Here is a 21,221-nt window from a genome sequence, read left to right on the forward strand (position 1 = left end):
ATTGATCTTTTTTTTTGGTCAAGGATATAAATAATTTATTCTATAAATTAATTTATTCTTTGCTTGAAAAATCTTCAGATTGAAGTTATTCTTCTAAGTAGTGTTGTACAAAGAGCTGTGAGTTGGGAAGTTAGAACTAGTTTTAAAGCCTGGCTCACTGTGAGCTTTCCATATGTGATCATCTATATAATGGAAATAATAATACAGAGAAATTAGGAGGGCTAAGTGAAATTAAGCTCTAGTAACTAACAGACAATTCTTATCACATTTAGAATGCTCTTTCTCTCTCTCTCCCTCTCTTTCTGCCCCTCCCCTGCTTATGTGCTCTCTTAAAAAAAAATTTAAAAATGTATATATGCACCTTTATCTTGTAAAGATATATCATTTGTACTAATATAGATAAAAAGGAAACATATTTGTTTGCTTATTTGGGGTCTTCTTGACATAATTTATGGAAACCTAGTTCAAATTAGCTTAAACAGAAAAAAAAGATAATTGTTCAAATTTTTGGATATGGCTGGAGTCAGGCCCCCGAACATTGTCATCAGTGATCCTTCTCTTTATCTCCCTCCCTTCATCCATCCAACCATCTCTTGGTTCTAATTTCTCTTTGAACATGGTAAGTTCTTTGCACCTGGTGGCAAAAATAGTCCCCAGTAAATTAACTCAAAGCTTCTGTCATCTTTACAGTTTATTGCAAAGAGAAGGGCTTCTTCCCTAACAAATTCAGCAAAATTCCTGAGGATGACTCTGATTGGCTATGTCTGGGTCATGTGCCCACTTATGGAACAATCACAAGAGCAGAGGAGAGTAACCTGATTGGCCCAGGTTGAGTCACATGCCTGCCACCATGGCAGAGGAGGCAACAGCTTGTGACCAACACCTTCACCAGGTTGGAAGGGACAACTGGTGAGAGAAAAAGATGGTGAACAGACAACACAATGATCTATTATAACATGAAATAACAAGCATGAAGCATTTTGGAGGTAGGCCAGGGGAGTGTATGAGGCCTTAATGCTGGTTCACTTTGCAAGAGTGTCACCTCTGCTAAAGAACGAGTGAGAATTATCCCTAGAACCTACATATACTTACAATCTTATTACAGCTCAAAGGAAACGAACCCCTCAAAATTTAAACCCAAACCACAAGCTCATGCTGAAATAGATTTTTAACTCTTTAGAAAAATGACCTAAAAAATTCAGAGAAATCTTACCTGGAAGAAATCTTTATGAAACACATTTGGGCATCTAAAGGAGCTAACAGGCAAGTTAAGTCCTCTGGTACACAAACCCAATGCATAAATACTTCAACCATGGGAATTTCTTCACTGGTCACTTAAAGATCCAGATAGAAAATACTAAGCCTTGATGGGAACTCTGCATTTTAAGGGAATTGTGAGGAAGTTAAGACAGTTCAAACTGGAACATAGAGATTTACAGAATATAAATGCAGTGAGAGATTAAGAAAATATGGATCATTTAATGAATGAAAAAGAAAAAAAAAGCGATCTCTTCATTTTCCTTTTGATTCCCCCAGAGCCCATGTAACAGATTAATTGTAAAAAGATGCTTTAAGCAACCATCAAACAACATGAAGCTGCTGTGTGACAGGAATTGTGCTAGGGGCTGAGGCATTGTCTTGCCCTCAAGGGAGTCACTGTTTTGTGGGGAAGAAAGCCCCTTCAGCCGATATTTTAAATAGAGGTTTTTTAAAAGGTGCTGCTCTACCATATAGTGTGAATTTAAGAGGTCGCACCTGCAACTCTCCTAGTAATTAGGTTCCTCCCTAATGCCTGAAAACCACCATTAGAGGTTAATTCATCTGGGTTAGAGATTTACATTTTATTTTATTTATTTATTTATAATTTTTTTTTAACGTTTATTTATTTTTTGAGACAGAGAGAGACAGAGCATGAACGGGGGAGGGTCAGAGAGAGGGAGACACAGAAACTGAAACAGGCTCTAGGCTCTGAGCCATCAGCCCAGAGCCCGACACGGGGCTCGAACTCACGGACTTCGAGATCATGACCTGAGCCAAAGTCGGCTGCTTAACCGAGCCACCCAGGTGCCCCAGAGAGATTTACATTTTAAATACCCCTGGTAAGAATATCACTTTAATCAGGGTTGTCAGTTGTTCATATTTCATGTGATTTAGTCAATCAAATCATTCCCTGCTAATAAGCACCTCAAATCGGTAAACTCAGGAAATTGATTTTGGGGTTTTGTGTGTGTGTGTGGGGGGGGGGGTGGGTCTTGAAGAGCAAAGGTAATGGAAGAAGGAAATACTGGACATGCAGGATTAGAAAACCCTCAAAATCTGACTTCCTCTAAAAGACCAATTTAGACTCAAGCTGGCCCAAGATGGCTGTGTTTACTCCTTCAATACACTGATGCACTATATCAGGGCATTTAAGAATTCTTAACTGCTGTACATTGTACAATTGAATAATTATGTCTTATTTGGCTGGCTCTAGGCTCATCAGGAAGAAATGAAATTAATTTCCCCCAGCACACCTCCTGTCTCCCCCACTAGGGTGCCAGGTTTTTGGGTCCTCAAGGTTTGGGGGGAATTTGTCAGGTAGAGATAGATCTCAGCAGACAATCACTAACAGACCTATGCATACCAACTGAGACCATTACACTGAATTTGTCTGAAGAACTTAACCCTCCATACCAGATAGGGCTTGGTTCTCCAGGCCCTGAAAATAAGATGGGATTTACAGGTTTTAAGAGAATGTGGGGACCTTAAACCACATCTGAGTAGACTTCAAAGGTTGAGTTAGGCGCACCACAGGGAGGATTGAGAGCCAGGACCTTCTTGCATCTTCCAGATCTGTGTAAACAGTAGGATTCCAATGCATCAGAAGGAAGAAGAAGGAAGGAAGGAAGGAAAACCATGCATAGTAATTGATAGAAGACATCTCATCAATCCTCATGGATGGTGATTAACAAGATGTAATCTGATTTTGATAAAGAAATGAAGCAGTATTTGTACACAGGATGGCATGGAATAATGCAATTCTAATTACAGAACCACCTAGAAGTTATTTCAGTAGGAGAGATACAAGATTAAAAGGAAAGATGTTTAAAGGAAAGCACGACATGAATAGTAGTTGACTCTCTGATGTCTGTTATAAAACCTTATCTATCAGTAATTGGATTAGGAATAGGCATTTGAGTGGGTCAACCAGGCAATTAGAGAAGAAATCAAAAAATATATGGAAACAAACGAAAATGAAAATACAACAATCCAAACGCTTTGGGACGCAGCGAAGGCAGTCCTGAGAGGAAAATACATTGCAATCCAGGCCTATCTCAAGAAACAAGAAAAATCCCAAATACAAAATCTAACAGCACACCTAAAGGAAATAGAAGCAGAACAGCAAAGGCAGCCTAAACCCAGCAGAAGAAGAGAAATAATAAAGATCAGAGCAGAAATAAACAATATAGAATCTAAAAAAACTGTAGAGCAGATCAACGAAACCAAGAGTTGGTTTTTTGAAAAAATAAACAAAATTGACAAACCGCTAGCCAGGCTTCTCAAAAAGAAAAGGGAGATGACCCAAATAGATAAAATCATGAATGAAAATGGAATTATTACAACCAATCCCTCAGAGATACAAACAATTATCAGGGAATACTATGAAAAATTATATGCCAACAAATTGGACAACCTGGAAGAAATGGACAAACTCCTGAACACCCACACTCATCCAAAACTCAATCAGGAGGAAATAGAAAGCTTGAACAGACCCATAACCAGCGAAGAAATTGAATCGGTTATCAAAAATCTCCCAACAAATAAGAGTCCAGGACCAGATGGCTTCCCAGGGGAGTTCTACCAGACGTTTAAAGCAGAGATAATACCTATCCTTCTCAAGCTATTCCAAGAAATAGAAAGGGAAGGAAAACTTCCAGACTCATTCTATGAAGCCAGTATTACTTTGATTCCTAAACCAGACAGAGACCCAGTAAAAAAAGAGAACTACAGGCCAATATCCCTGATGAATATGGATGCAAAAATTCTCAATAAGATACTAGCAAATCGAATTCAACAGCATATAAAAAGAATTATTCACCATGATCAAGTGGGATTCATTCCTGGGATGCAGGGCTGGTTCAACATTCGCAAATCAATCAACGTGATACATCACATTAACAAAAAAAAAGAGAAGAACCATATGATCCTGTCAATCGATGCAGAAAAGGCCTTTGACAAAATCCAGCACCCTTTCTTAATAAAAACCCTTGAGAAAGTCGGGATAGAAGGAACATACTTAAAGATCATAAAAGCCATTTATGAAAAGCCCACAGCTAACATCATCCTCAACGGGGAAGAACTGAGAGCTTTTTCCCTGAGATCGGGAACACGACAGGGATGCCCACTCTCACCGCTGTTGTTTAACATAGTGCTGGAAGTTCTAGCATCAGCAATCAGACAACAAAAGGAAATCAAAGGCATCAAAATTGGCAAAGATGAAGTCAAGCTTTCGCTTTTTGCAGATGACATGATATTATACATGGAAAATCCGATAGACTCCACCAAAAGTCTGCTAGAACTGATACATGAATTCAGCAAAGTTGCAGGATACAAAATCAATGTCCAGAAATCAGTTGCATTCTTATACACTAACAATGAAGCAACAGAAAGACAAATAAAGAAACTGATCCCATTCACAATTGCACCAAGAAGCATAAAATACCTAGGAATAAATCTAACCAAAGATGTAAAGGATCTGTATGCTGAAAACTATAGAAAGCTTATGAAGGTAATTGAAGAAGACTTAAAGAAATGGAAAGACATTCCCTGCTCATGGATTGGAAAAATAAATATTGTCAAAATGTCAATACTACCCAAAGCTATCTACACATTCAATGCAATCCCAATCAAAATTGCACCAGCATTCTTCTCGAAATTAGAACAAGCAATCCTAAAATTCATATGGAACCACAAAAGGCCCCGAATAGCCAAAGGAATTTTGAAGAAGAAGACCAAAGCAGGAGGCATCACAATCCCAGATTTTAGCCTCTACTACAAAGCTGTCATCATCAAGACAGCATGGTATTGGCACAAAAACAGACACACAGACCAATGGAATAGAATAGAAACCCCAGAACTAGACCCACAAACGTATGGCCAACTCATCTTTGACAAAGCAGGAAAGAACATCCAATGGAAAAAAGACAGCCTCTTTAACAAATGGTGCTGGGAGAACTGGACAGCAACATGCAGAAGGTTGAAACTAGACCACTTTCTCACACCATTTACAAAAATAAACTCAAAATGGATAAAGGACCTAAATGTGAGACAGGAAACCATCAGAACCTTAGAGGAGAAAGCAGGAAAAGACCTCTCTGACCTCAGCCGTAGCAATCTCTTACTCGACACATGCCCAAAGGCAAGGGAATTAAAAGCAAAAGTGAATTACTGGGACCTTATGAAGATAAAAAGCTTCTGCACAGCAAAGGAAACAACCAACAAAACTAAAAGGCAACCAACGGAATGGGAAAAGATATTTGCAAATGACATATCGGACAAAGGGCTAGTATCTAAAATCTATAAAGAGCTCACCAAACTCCACACCCGAAAAACAAATAACCCAGCGAAGAAATGGGCAGAAAACATGAATAGACACTTCTCTAAAGAAGACATCCAGATGGCCAACAGGCACATGAAAAGATGTTCAGCGTCGCTCCTTATCAGGGAAATACAAATCAAAACCACACTCAGGTATCACCTCACGCCAGTCAGAGTGGCCAAAATGAACAAATCAGGAGACTATAGATGCTGGAGAGGATGTGGAGAAATGGGAACCCTCTTGCACTGTTGGTGGGAATGCAAATTGGTGCAGCCGCTCTGGAAAGCAGTGTGGAGGTTCCTCAGAAAATTAAAAATAGACCTACCCTATGACCCAGCAATAGCACTGCTAGGAATTTACCCAAGGGATACAGGAGTACTGATGCATAGGGGCACTTGTACCCCAATGTTCATAGCAGCACTCTCAACAATAGCCAAATTATGGAAAGAGCCTAAATGTCCATCAACTGATGAATGGATAAAGAAATTGTGGTTTATATACACAATGGAGTACTACGTGGCAATGAGAAAGAATGAAATATGGCCCTTTGTAGCAACGTGGATGGAACTGGAAAGTGTGATGCTAAGTGAAATAAGCCATACAGAGAAAGACAGATACCATATGTTTTCACTCTTATGTGGGTCCTGAGAAACTTAACAGGAACCCATGGGGGAGGGGAAGGAAAAAAAAAAAAAAAAAGAGGTTAGAGTGGGAGAGAGCCAAAGCATAAGAGACTGTTAAAAACTGAGAACAAACTGAGGGTTGATGGGGGGTGGGAGGGAGGGGAGGGTGGGTGATGGGTATTGAGGAGGGCACCTTTTGGGATGAGCACTGGGTGTTGTATGGAAACCAATTTGTCAATAAATTTCATATATATAAAAAAAAATAAATAAATAAAATAGGCAAAAAAAATAAATAAATAAAGATACTGTTAAAAAAAAAAAAAAGGAATAGGCATTTGACTTCATATGACCAATGAAAATGAGGGGAGGCCTGATGAAAATTCTGCGGAAAGGACTCCTCATTCCTAATAAAGAGACACTAAAAAATGTCCTCTGGACATTGTATATTCAGATAAGTCTGCTAGAACTGCTGCATCCATATTGTCACCAGTCCAAGGACAGTCAGCACATGGAAGAGGCATGGCTAAGAGAATGGCTGAGAAATGGAGCTGGAACCCTGACAGGCCACATACAGGGCCACATACAGGCCACATACAGAACCTCTCATAGACGAGATGCTGCTTCAGCTTTCTGTCATTTGCTGCCGAGAACATTTGATGTACATGGTATGACTGTTTTGATGGGATCGTTTTGCACTTAGCACAGCTAGTTCATTAGGCTTCACCCAGGTCGGTGTCTTACTGCATGGTGTGATAGTCCTTCTTTTCCCCACTCCAACTGTTCTCTACCCTATAGCAAAGTGCCATCACTCTAAAAGAATCCAATCAGACTCTATCTCTGCTTAACCACATCTACAGCTTTTTCATTTTGTAGAGGGAAAACTGTCAGTCTCCCCTCACTCCATCCCATGCACTCAGCACACCATTCCAGCCATTCCTATTTTCCCCAACACATTGCCCCTCTTTATGTCTTTGGACCATTTATATGAATGTCATGCTGCCTAAAATGCCCTTCCTCATCTTTTCTGTCTATAAATGATCTTTCCATCCATACCTACCTCTGTGAATCCTTTCCCTGACTTCTGTTTGCCCTGTGTTTCATAGCAACTGTGTCTTATCTACTAGGACCTTTTCATATATTTGTTCAAATATAGCAATGCTCCCTAATTGCCTGTATGCCCCTTGAGATCATCTCTGCCACCTCAGCACCAAGTTCAGCTCTAGACCTGTAATAGGCCTTCAATTAGTGGGATGAATAAGTGAATGAATGAACAAGTAAGTTCAACTCCCCAGAATTTAGAAAAGTTAAGAACAAATTCTATACTATCTGGAGTCCTTCTGCTGAGTAAACAACCACTTCCCACATCTCTTGAGGGTATCACAGCTAACCAGTGCTCTAATACTCACAGCCCATACGGTGATTTATTTCACCACCTTAAGCTATATTCCTGATTGCTGCTTAGCCAAAAGGCTGGATCACTCTGGTGGGCATGACATTTTTATACTGTGTTTTAAATGTGAATATGAAAACTGACTTCCAGCCACAACAGGGTTATTTGTGATGGCTGCTTAACACACGTATGACATTGTGCTAAGAAATCTAAATTAGAAGCATTTTAGGTAGTGACACAGGGACCAAAACAAATATCTGGTATATTTTTAATGAGCTAGCTCCTAAATGTATTTATTTATTGATCAGACACGAAGCATGTATGTGTTTGTGTTATTTAACACACACATACATATGTAAAATATATATGTGTGTATATATATATGTATAGGTGTGTAAAATGGTATAATTAATAACTTCTATGCATGTATTTGTCAATATGAATACATGTTGAGAGAATAAATGTACACGGAAAGAGGAAATAGGCGAGAACACAGAATAATGTACCTATGCCTTCTTTTGATGCAATTTTTCTCAACGGCTCTGCCTCAGTTACTTGCCATTAGGACACAAACCATGGCATTTGGGGTTTTGACAAAGCTGCTCTGGTCTCTGGCAGTTTGGAAAGTTGGCTGCAAATGCAGGTTTTTTAAGTGGCTGCTTGTGATGCCATGCTGGTGGCATCAGTGCCTGGGAAATACCAATTGCTGAATGCTTCCCCTATTTTATTTTCTAAATTTCATAGCCTGATAGCAGTCAGGCTGCAGGCATTGTATTCTGAAAGGATTACTGCACTTCCTGAGAAGTTAAAGTCACTCAGCTTTGGCCCCTATGGCTTGGGACACCAACCGAGACATGCTGCAATCACACAGCTGCAATAGACTGTCTCTCGTGGCTTATTGCTTAATGATATTCCCAACATCAGATCTCCCTTCTATTATGTAGACTCTTTGCCACCAACTCCCTTTTGCTTTTTTTAAGCCTTTTTCCATTTTTGTATTTACCTTATTTATCTTACCTTCACACTTCCCTGACCTGATTACCCTTAGACATAATCAGCTCCTGTTTTCCTTTATGTATCAGTGGCTGCCGCTTGATATTATGGTGTTATTTTAATATCGTAACGGAAAATGATAAAGGCCAATCAATTACTTTGTATTATCTATCGTGTTCCATAGGGATTGATTTTCCTCTATGTAATCATGTTTGCAGCCATAAAAACAAAGATTAAAAAGGGGTTTCTTTCTATTTTTCATGTTCAAAGGAGTCGTCTTAGTGTCCCTGCTTCATAATGCTGCAGTGAAGAGAACCAAATCTCATCTAGAGGAGTGGAGCCCCTAGGAGGTGGCCAGAGCCACGGGCAGGACTCAGCGCTGGCCCTTGGACTTTGGCCCATACCTTGAGTATTTATTTTCCCTAGTGCTCTTTAGAAAAATCTGGCATCACATTTATTATCTAATAAACGGCAATTCTGTGTCGGCTGCATGTTTTTTGCATATCATAGGAGGTTTGCGCATTGTCATTTTGCCTTCTCCTCGCCACATAAACTGCTTAAAATCTCCCACGTCAAATAACCTAGAAATGTACAGATAATGAATCTTCCCCAGTACCGCTGTGCCATTCACTCACTTAAATTTCAGTTGCCCGCTGAGGCTCCCAGTCCTTGAGAATAAATATACATTAGATGCAAGCAGGGCGCACGCAAACGCCAGGAGACAATACAAAGCGGGCGAGACAGCTTGCAGGAGAGACCTGCAGAAGACTCCCTATCTCTCCAGCAGGGAGATTCTCTGAGCCAGGAATCGGCTTCAGAGAGATGGCCGACAGAGACTGAGTCCTCCAATCACTAGCCTTGCACGCCCAGAGACTGGGGGGCTGGGGGGCAGCTCCAACCCGCAGCCGCAGACACTATGAGAACACCCCTCCACAGCCCAGCTCCGCCACCAGAGCTGCCCTCCCTGTGATTCCCGGGACCAAATGGGTCGTTTGTCTTTTGTTTGGTGTAAAAATCCATACGGAAACCCTGCCTGTAGGAAAGCTTTGAGACTCCACGGTTTTGTCTCACCTCACTTTTATTGCTCCAATGTTCTGGACTCTCTTTGCCCTCCTCTTGCACCTAGATTGACTCTTTTCCCTGAAATAAGCAAATAGCACATATTAAAAATCATTCCAAATTGGGGATGGGGGGAAGGTTATGGGAGGAGGCTCAGGGTTTGTGATGCTAACATTCCCCTGCAGCATCCACACGCATCCTGATGCCCGTGCAATCTCGGAGAAGGTTGGTGTCTCTGGGGCAGCAACGAGAGGCTCCCTGGGGACTGGGTTCAGCTGGGCTTCTCCTCTCCAGAGGCCTATGAGATTCCTCTCCCTGGGGCCCTGGGTTCGGGAAATCATTGCTTCTGACAGTTGCCACAGCTCAGACTCTGTGCCCTTTAGGATATGGTGTGGGTGTTATTTTGCTCCTGTTGTTGTGAAAACATGTGCATAACAGAAGGGAGACAACGTGCTATGTACCTGTGTGTTTTGGAAGGTGGCTCACATAACTGTGTTCCGTTCAGCCCCTTCCTGAAGTGTCTGAGTTATGCTTAGCCCTTCCCAATCCTTGACCCTGTGTCCTCTGTTGCAGCTGCCTCATCCACAGAGTCCCTCAGGGGCAGCAGTTGCCTTATAAGCAAACAAGCCTGAGGAAGGGAGGAAGGCCCACTGCAAAGCCCGCCCTCCTCACAACAAAGCCCCAAGCTCCTGTTGGTTCATTTGGTTAAAACAAAGTCTCCACCTGCCTCCTGCAGCACCCTCCCTTTGAGAGTTCATGCTCAGAGCCACCGAGTCATTTTTATTATAGAACAAACAGTGGCTTAAATAGGTTGTCTCCGAACGGTCATTACCTCCCGCTCCACCTCCACCTGCCCCAAGCCTCCTGGGGTGGGGGCCAGCCTCACAGCTGCTGCCAGGCCTGCCCACTGCCCGCCCGCCCTCCGACATAAGCCCGAGTTCCAGCACTGAGAGACTTGCTGCAGTGGGAGTCGTCGAATGATCTGGAACTTTTAAGAAAGCATTCCAAACGTGTTGTGGCACACTTAGCACTGGGAGGGCAGGGCAGCCGTTGGGAACGGGGTCAGCTTTCTTCCTCGGGGAAATTACTCAAATTGGCTTTTAAATTTATAGTCTGTGTTGTGATAATAAATAAAAATATACCTCCCAAAGTCAGAGTTTCTTTCGCCGAAGAGGTCCTCTGGGGCTGGTCCCTCCACTGCTACTCTCTGTTTTGACAGAAAACCGAAGAGTAGTTTTCTAGGAAATGCTCAGGAACTGGTGCCTCCGCTCTCCCTCGGCTTGCCTCCCTGGGCCGCTCGCCTGCCATCATCTTGCTTCCTCCGCAGGAGCCGTTTCCATCGCTGACACCCTGCCCCCTCCCCAGCCCACGTCCACGGTGGTTCCTCCTTCTCCAGTTTTCTCCAGCCGGAGCAGAGAGGCCCTCCAGAAGCAAAGGCAGTTTCGCTCTGTCGGTAACAGCACACTGATGTCTAATAACAAAGCGTTGCTCGGTGCTTCTCAGCCTATTACCCGTGTTGTCCCCGGCCTCCTCCCAAGGCACCCACTCCAGCCCACACCTGTTTGCAGCACAGCCCAGAAAGGTGACAGGCAAAGTGAAGTTTAAACACTTAAAATCTAGGGTTCCAGGTTTGGGTACAGTTACGTAATCTACGGTCATCCTATTGTACAATCAGGGTTCGGGGTGAGATTTTGGAGTTGCACTGATAGGTGGGTGATTCTTCCTGTTTTCTGAAAATAATTGTGATGCATTGAAGAGGAGACGCTGTTTCTTCCTAATGCATCTCATGAATTGTGTCCAAATATAAGGACAACAGACTAGTTTTTGAAATATCAACATCTGTCTTAATTTACTGGCTTCTGCATTATGATTCTAATTGCACTTGATATAACCTATTGTTGGATTCCCTCAGGGTCTTGGAAAAACTAGTGAAAACAATGTGGAATGGATTCCTTGTGTGAAATCCACAGACTTCTCCCCCCCCCCTTTTTTCCTTTGCCTTATATTAAATTAGAATTTATAACACTCCATAGCCCATATGAAAAGCATTTTCAAGTAATATGATGAAATTATCTTCTGAAACTAATTTCTCACATAAAAATTGAGCTGGCTGACCATTCTTGTAAGCAGCTGACAGGTAAAGGATCGTCAGCGAGTCAACTCCAGTTTGGGAATATTCGTCACATTAAGTATATTATTTGGGCAAATAACCCAAGTCATTGATAAAAAGCATTTTAAATGTATGTGTATCTGAAATCTCCTTTTGCACCGATCTTAAATTTCAGGGCACGGCATTATACGATATTCCTGGGGGTATCTGCCACTCTTCAGTGTTGTAATAAAAATAAAACTTGAAGTATCTCTGTAGATTTAAAAGACAAATGCAGGTCTCTTGCTCATAACATATTTATTATTGGGGAAAATGATTTGTCCATTATCTCCCTTAATAACAGTTAAGATTTTCTGTGCTTAAAATGGGCTTGGTACTGTATTAAGGAATTTTAGGCATTATCTCTTTGATCCTCACATTGGCCTTTTCAGGTAGTCTTGTTACCCTCATTTTACAGGTAAGGAAACCGAAGAGGTTAAGAATCACACCCGAGGGGAAGTGGCAGCCACGATTGAACTGCATATCACAGAAGCATTATTAAAACAGGAAGACCCAAAAAGGATTTTTGTTGTTGATGACTGTTTTTAACGGAGGCAGAATTTAGCGACCGTAGAATAGCTCACGTTTGAACAGTTAGAGAAGGTCCCAGAGGAAAGAGTCGGGTCTGCAAGGAAAGTAAACTTTTATGACTGTGTTGTTTCAGAAGACTTGGCAGAACTAGTTACTCACAGCTCGCCTGTATCGCTCTGTTACTTAATCAGTATTACACAGCGCCACTTAATCCTTTTTATGGCTTAGCTTGTCTTGTAATGTTGTTGTACTGCTGATAAACCCATTCGCAGAAATAATGTACCTGTAAAAAAATCGACACCAGGCTCAGTTTTTAAAGTAAGGACGCTTTATTTGTGAAAGTTTCCATTATATCACAGCATTCATTACCACACAGACACTAACAACAGGATTACCTGGTAAAGACTCAAGACAGATGAAACCATTTTTAAAACAAGTATTTATTGCACAGCCCTGTGAGATTCTCATTACAGGGCATGAGTCCTCTTGGACCACGGGTTAAAAGCATCCAGATTAAGCTTTTATCGTGACATACATCAAGTTCTTCAACAGTTAAAAGCAGAGTATAATTTTTTTTTTTTTTAAGTGGAAAAGCATCTCAGTCCTGAAAACTTGCACAGATTTCCTTTTTTCGGCTAATAAAAGGCAAAATTTATTATAACCTCCTCCGTAAAAGCTTTCTGCAGTCAAATATACAGAATAGCTAGCAGTTTTAATTTCACGAAAATACCCATGCTTAAATTGAAGGATTTTTAATGTACTACAGTGACAGCATCATTCTGCTTCCTTTGAGAATCAATTAGCAACTAAACAACAATACAGACTCTGTAATGATACATGTCTGTGGTATTTCCCCAAATTACCTGGAGCAAGGTAAAAATGGCACGAAAGCTTTGGTCACCAGGGAAATCATGAAAGGATATACCACACCTTCATAAAGTTATTCAGGAAAAATCCGTAAAGAAAAAAAACATTAGTGTCTGAGGCTATACAGCAGCTGTTTCAAATAATAAAATATCATTTGCATCTCTGCTGAGGGTTTTGATTTCATCGGCTGGTTGTGTCCCATGCATTTTTCCTGAACTCACTGCTCAGTTTTTGAGCTTAGCCAGTTACGATTAAACCATCAAGTAGGTACACTTGTTTGTTTCGGATATACGAGAGACAGTAAAGCTTCATTTCAAATAGAGATGCCCAAGAGGAAAAGATTAGAAAGTGCTGTGCAAAGCGGTGAAACACTGACTGGCAATTTAAATTGGAGTCAGACAATTCCGCGTGAATAGGAAAAAAAAGAAAACCCTCACATACACAGTGTGTGCAGTGGAGGGGGTGAGGGACGGTGAAATAGGTTTTATTTTTAGAAGACTTTGCTAAGTTCTTTATAAGCATCTCAATCTTTGTTAAAAGAAACAGCAGATATGCACATTTCCTTAGGGGAGCATCTTTTTTTTTCATATAAAATTTTTAGTAGTTGGCTGCCTAGAGTGAGGCTTTTTGTAACAGAATATACAAATTGTATTTTTTATGGTTCCTTATTTATAGTGAAACAGCCGTTTTAATAAAATGATTCACTTAGATTATTTTACTGCTTTTCATTATGGATCTTCATATTTTTTTCATTTGTTCTTGTCTTTCTCCTAGTTCAAATTAAGATGTTTGACTCTGCAATTAGTCCCAAATGCGTTTGATTTTTGAAGTGCTGTGTTCTTTCAAAAAACCTGTTAAAATATCCTCCTACAAGTATGAGTTTCAAAATCAATACAAGCCATTTGCTCATATAAGGCAACGCTGGACTGTGTTAAATGTTACTCAAAGCAAATATCTATTTATTGGGAGAGAGGGAAGGTGAAGAAAACAGTACACAGAAAAGACAAACTGTCCTTGCCCCTTCCAAATTATAGGAGCAATATTGATACCTACCTAATGCACTTTTTCACAGTGGCAGGGCGTTTTGCTTTTATTTGTTCTGTTGGAGGGATAGAGGTGGCTTTTGTTTTGTATTTGATACAACATAACCTAAAGTTTATTCTGTGAAAGCCTTTTTCATGTGGTATGTGTCAGCCTTTATCTTCAATCATGAAGGAGATACATTGTATTCAACAATGTAACTAATGTTAAGGAAAATTCTTAGGATTAAATATCTAGACTCCAGTAAATCCAGTTTAAAGCAACAGAGTTTACACTTGTGGAGATGAGGATGATAAAATGTATCACATCATATGAACGCTGTTTTCATGCCGTTAACAATTCAGGAGCATTGTGAGAGTCGACTGAATATTTATGGTTCTAGAAAAAATTTCTATTGTATCAATATAAATTATTTCTCATGTTACTTCAAATGCAAGACCAAAATCAACGTTAACCACAACTGATGTTATTAATGTAAAACCTACTAAATTTTTTTTGAAACTAGGGAACTTAGTTAAAGAGCACATTGTCTTTGTTCTGAATGTATCTTATTGCTGAACGTTCCATGTATTGCTTTGACAACATTCAGGGCACCTAAAGGATTGTACATAAAGCAAGAGATTCCAATGAGAAAATATATGCAAAAGTAAATGTTGCTTTTATTATTCATACATATTCTCACAGAGCATGTAGCTTAAAATGTAAAAATACACATACACAAGCACACACACTCACAGCCTCTCCTCTACCTAATTTGCTGAGTTAATGTTCCTTCTCAGAAAATATATACTTTGAATAAGATGGATTAAATATGTTGGTTGGATTTTAGAATGCAATAAAATAATTACATTAAAAATGACCGTATTTAAGGGGAAAATAGCTACGTTGGGCTAATTTATTATTATTACTCGTTGCATTTAAAGAAACTTGGACTAGAGATCAAAGTGCAGTTTGATTTGTTTGAAAATTGTAAATGACCCATTCCCAGATTTCCAGCCCCATAAAGTTAGAACGCAGCCTGAGTACTCTGCGCTCTAATCAAGAAGGAAGGGGCTTCAGCTTCAAATGTCAATGCTGTAAACATGTTAAATCTGGAAAATATTTTCGAAGCAAGCAACCATGTGTAAAATTTACCGAACTTGTCATGAAAGGGCTGCAGCTGCAAACCTGCAAACTTCCTACTTCCATGAAGACTCCAGATGTTGAGACGAGGAAGCGAGGTTTTCACGTTGGCTTCCCAGCTGTTGCAACTCGGACTTTGCCTGCTGCTATCGTCACAGTCAGCTTTTCACCAGGTAAAGGGACAGTGACCATTTAATGCCGGCAAAGAAAATCGTGGGCTTCCTTCAGCAAGTGCTCCATATCGTTTACTCCGACACTGCCAGCCCAACATTCCACCATAGATTAAGGCTGGCGATCCATCCAGCTGCCCGGATAAACTAAGTTAGTTTAACAAAAGCTTCCAAAATGCAGAGGGAAAAATCATCAGCTAATTACAAAATTGAGCATTTGTCATGTGCTCCTGGCAAAGAGGATTCCCATTAAGTCACACTCATGCATCATTCCACGAAAACTTTTTCTAAAACCATGTTTGGTGCCTATAACTAAAACATCTTGGGATAAATTTAAAACTTCGCTTTACTACAGAAATACAAAATCTGCCAGATATCATCATAAACAAAGACAATTTGATGAATTTTTAAAAATTACTAACACTTCTTTTAACACCACTACCATTATATGTAATATTTACAATATGCAATCTTCTTTTATAATGTAAAGTGTTTTTAAAATGAAATCTGCACTTAAATGCCAATATCCTCTCCTTCTGGCTTCTCACTTTATGACACTAACATAGGATCTCATTCACCAAGCCAATTGAAATTTTAATAAAAGAAAGCAGGAGTTTCTAATAAACTCCTGCAGTGAGCTGATAATACTAAACATCTTTAGCAGCATGGTGTTTTTTATTATTATTTTAGCTGTATATTAATATGCTAGTATTTGTAAACTCCCCAGTGCCACTAGATTTATTTCAGAAGCCTTCACTCCATTCTTCTATGGTGAAAAGTTTATCTGACAAAGAAAAATTCTTTTTCAGTGGTTTTCCATCCAACAACTACTTGACAGGAAAATATATGGCTGACAAATGTGTTGTGACTATGCGCTCGGCCCTGGAGGGAAGAGTGACTGATTTCACTTATGTGGTGCCGGTTCTGGACTAACCAGGAAAACTGGCATAATCCACACTGAAAGGGAAGCAGTGTTGGGCTTTTGCTTTACCAAGATATACTGACCTCCATCTTTCACACTATACCTCCTAGATAACCTTATCTTCCATCGTATCCCCTCAATACCTCCACCCGCCCTCTTCCCTGGCCCCCACCCAACTTCCCAGGGAGACCACCATCACTCTTCTATCTGAGCAAAGGAACTGTGGCTGCATAAAGAGTCCACTTAAAACATAATATACAAGGATCCATGTTTACAATGTAGTTTGGAGTGTGGAACTCAAATAAAACCATGGGGGATATTCTTTTATGGTGCTGGGTATGATGTGGAACTGTTACCATCAATAGGCAATGAACTTCAGCATATATTGTATGGAATAAGAGTCGGCGTTTAGACAGTGTTTATTGTGTGTCAGGAGCTGTTCTGGCGCGCTTAACATATATGAGGCCTATTTGATCCTTTCCACAGTCTGTAGGGTAGATACTGTTATGTTTCCACCTTATAGACAATAAAATGAGTGGAGGCACGGAGTCCAGCTATTCATCACTCTGCCTCTGTAACTACCTTGAATTAAAATTGAAACTGTCCTTAACAAGTGAGTGTCACCAGGGCCGCTCCTATGGATTACTACCTGTTCCACTGCTGCTTCTCCCATAGACTCTAAGGAAGCAGGGTATCTCTGGTCTTCTTAGTCTTAAATTTAGGGAGAGAAATGAATCCTCTCACCCTATATGAATGCTACACCTCCCAATATGATTAGGTAAAAACACCAGAAAAAACAATTATTGTTGGTGCTTTTAACACAACGTGGAAGGAAGACAGGAGCAGCCCCGCTGTGCTGGCCCTCATGGGCCTTTGTGAGTTAAAGTCCAGAAGATGCATGGCTTGATAAGCAGGGGATCCTTACAAAACATTTATGTTTTATTGTTTTATTATTTTTTTTACTTTTTTTAAGTTTATTTATTTTGAGGGAGAGAGAGCACGCGAGCAGGGTAGAGGCAGAGAGAGAGAGGGAGAGAGAGAATCCCAAGCAGGCTCTGCACTGTCAGTGCCAAACCCGATGCAGGGGCTTGAATTCACAAACCCTGAGACCATAACCCAAGCCAAAATCAAGACACAGACACTTAACCGACTGAGCCACCCAGACGCTCCCCCCTTACACAAAATTTAGAAGGTACCCTTTCCTTCATTCAGGCTGTCAGAGCCCAGGGAGAAGAGTTGGTGAAAAGACCACCATTCTCAGTGAGCATCCTATACAGGACTGCACTGGTCCAACGTGGAAGAAAACATATGGGTCCCTGTGGCCCAGCTTGGAGAAGCCTGATGATAAAAGCACACATTTCAGGAAAGGAGACCTTTGTTTCTTCCCAAGCCAGGACACCGAATTGGCTCAACAAGATAATGGCAGCCCCAGCGGCTGAGGTTGGGGGCCGGTTTAAGCAGATACACAAAATGCATCCGAGTGGACCCCCAAAATTGCAGGTCTACTTTTTCCCCAAACTGTCTTGTTTCCATCATAAGGCCATGTGTTGGTTTTGAGCAGGCTGCACAGAGATCAGCACCACGCCATTTCTGGAATTGCAACTCAAAGGTGCTCGCATCAGATTATTGACCAGTATGGCTCCTAATAATAGTCCATCATAGACTGCCCATTAAGTGTTCTGGAACTGGAACTGTTTCTACAAGCAGGCTACCAGAAGCTGTAGGCACATTTGAAAAAAATCAGGTAACATTTGGTGATAGAAATACCATATATCTTTGTTTAGAAGTAGTGGCTTCTATTAAATTTAATTACTTCCCCTGTGGCTTTAAATCAAGGGCAGCTTCTGTTAAATTTAATTACTTTCCCCTGCGGTTTACATGGCAAAGGTGTCATTGCTACTTGCCGAGTGCTTCTGGCCAAAGGAAAAGCTTGGGTATGATTTGCTCCATTACACCAATGCCTTCCCTCATAATCTTACTTTCTCCCTCTCTCCAACATTTTTGTGGACATGTTATTCATGAAATCTGCCTTTGGTATCATGAAAATTATTCAATTAGTAGCACGTGATTGACAGCTGAAATCTGAAGAAAAAAAAAGTTTTAAGAAATTTCAACCGAATATAGCCTGGATTTACTTTCCCACTTTGTTGCACAAATGTTTAGTTTTGTCACACAACAGCACGTTAGAAGTAGGCAGCATCCGCATAAAGGTGCACTTTCCTAAATTTTCTGAGAAAGGCAGTTATTACTGCTTTTATTTTCTTAGTTGCATGCCCAAGCTAACAATTTTTCCTACTGATTATGTCAATACCAATTCCAATTGTCCTCCTGCCCCCTAATTGTCAAAGTGCACATTCAGTTGTAGCTACTTAGGAACGTAGGCCCTTTATTGAATTGCCGTTGGAATTATTCACAGAAGTGAATTCCTAAAAGTTTGCTTCTCTCAAGATGAAGTGGATCTTCATTAACATTCTGAAAATGAAATGCAGCTTCATAAAAAAATAAGGCAGCTTTCAGACCATTTTAGAATTTCAGAGAAATTTTGCATTATCTTTCCCATGATTCTATGCTGATGTCAGGCTGTATTTCAACTGAAATGACAATGAAATCATTTCAATTCCATGCAATGTGCAAAAAAACAGTCAATTTTTCACTTGGCAAGCTGAAGTCTAAAGTAATTAAGCACTGCTGTGTGGGAGGCAGCTTCCTGCTCTGAAGTCAGCCTGAGATAATTACCATATTAAAGTCAAAACATCATGTGCCGCACTGATAGATAGATGGATGGAGAGATTGGGCATCTATTAAATGATCCATTTTGTTATGCTTCCTGGGAAATGTGCCATTGATGCCAATTAAGAAATATATATTCCAAGTGAGTATTTCTAAGTGACAAAACTTCTATCCGGTAAATTGAATTATTATTTTACTGATCATGAAGTACTTAAAGTCATAAAATCTAGATAGAGAGCAACCTATGACGAGAATTACATGCTCTGACTCGGTTTACAAACCCCTCATTACCCAATTGCCACGTTAGCATAAAGTTCTTTGCGATAACGTTTCTGGCCAAGGCACTAAGTTATTTCTGTCATGAAAACTCGAACCGGAATAATAATAATAGGATATTGCAGATAAAATGTATGCATTCGGAAATTCCAAAGGCACAAACAACTTTAAGTGAAAAACTCATGTTTTATGTGTTTAAAGGAAGGTAAATGAAATACACTTCAAAGAGTAATCTTTCTGAAATATCTTTAAATCTCTGCTCATGGCATTGAAAAATGAAATGACCCCCCCAACATTCAAGTTGGAGAGTAATTTATTAGCTAAACACGGCTGAATGCACCGTGGCAAGATTAAATTGTGTTAAAATCCTTAGCACTCTCATTTATTAAAAGTTAATAATTTATTAATATTCTTCTCCAGTGGCCAAACATATGGTATTATTTATGCTTTTATAATGCTACTTGGTTAAGAATACACTTAATAGAGCTTTTGGGTCTGTGATTTAAATCTGCCCCTATTTATCAGTTTTCATTCCATTACAGCAGACAATAAAACAGTTTATTTTCGTGTAAATATTAGTGAAAGAAGAAGAGAATACGTTGGCTCTCTGAAAGAAGAGGGCATCTCCAAGTCAGGATCTTTTTTTTGAGTAAAAAAGAATAGGCACCTCTATGCTGCAGTGAAGGTTATGTTTGATCTTCTCTAACTACTTTCTATGGGATTTATTCGCCACCATTTCCACTAGCTTATTGATACCATAAAGGATGGAGAACTAAAGCAATATCCCTTTAAAATCAGAGACAAGAACTTTGAGGATCAAAACTAATATTTCTCTTGTTGACAAAAAAAAAGTAGACTTTAAAATATAAAAATTCACCCATATAAAGATTAAATGATAATTATTTTCCCAAGGAGGTAATCTAAAGAATCAATAGGCTGCCTTAATATCAGATTCTGTCCATGCCCTCTGGCACATCACTTGATCAGGGGTCCCAGTGAGTCAGGCAGTCATTTGAGCAAGGCTGGCATCTCTAAACTCCAGGCTGTTCTGATAGACAGTTTCAGGCCTTTGGTTCTGTGTGTTTCAACAGAAATCCTAAAATGAATGCAATTTTAAATTACCTTGTATGGGGGAGAAGGAAAAATGGAGTTTTTATTAGGGCTGGTTTCTGTGCCCTGGGATTCAAAGGAAGTTCACTACCCGACTTACTGACCTCCTCCTCACATTTCTAGCAACACCATTCTCTTTAAATGGATGGAAAAATCGAGAAAAAATAATAGTAATGGAGAGTAGGAAAGGATAAATATTTCCTTTGATTCTGTGTATGTGTATAAGTATTTATAAAGGCATATGCATTCATATATACACATGTATCTATGCAATAAACACTTCCCATTTTAAACCAATTTTAAACCAAAAAGGAAAACCATCTGAATTAGTGAAAAATGAAAATTAAGATGTTTTCTTTTGTTTGTAATAGGACTTACTTCCTAGTGAACTATGAAATTTTATTTTGTTTCTACTTTCAAAATTTTCTAAAATGAAGACATACACAGTTGAAAAACTATATTCCACTTTTCCAAGTTCTTTTTTTTTTTTAATTTAGCAAGAACTATTTAGTCATTTTGTAATACCGTCCAAAACAGAATGAAGTATATAGGCTTCAGGGTGGGGGAGACCGCTTTGAAGCGGACAGTACTGATAGAAACCAGAACAGGGGCACGAGGTCTCCTCTGAGGATGTCAGCCGTCTGGGAGTGGGAAGCCAGC

General features: G+C 39.9%; 1 long non-coding RNA gene across 1 annotated transcript in view; it reads right to left on the minus strand.

The window, feature by feature from the left end:
• LOC115521960 overlaps positions 1 to 11,130 on the minus strand; it is a 44,702-nt gene extending 33,572 nt beyond the window's left edge. The window contains exon 1 of the long non-coding RNA XR_003971216.1: positions 10,786 to 11,130. This is a non-coding gene — a long non-coding RNA (uncharacterized LOC115521960). The remainder of the gene's footprint in view (positions 1 to 10,785) is intronic.
• Positions 11,131 to 21,221: the final 10,091 nt, after the last annotated feature.

This window comes from Lynx canadensis, chromosome C1 (genome assembly GCF_007474595.2).
Source record: "Lynx canadensis isolate LIC74 chromosome C1, mLynCan4.pri.v2, whole genome shotgun sequence".
NCBI classification, from domain to species: Eukaryota; Metazoa; Chordata; class Mammalia; order Carnivora; family Felidae; genus Lynx; species Lynx canadensis.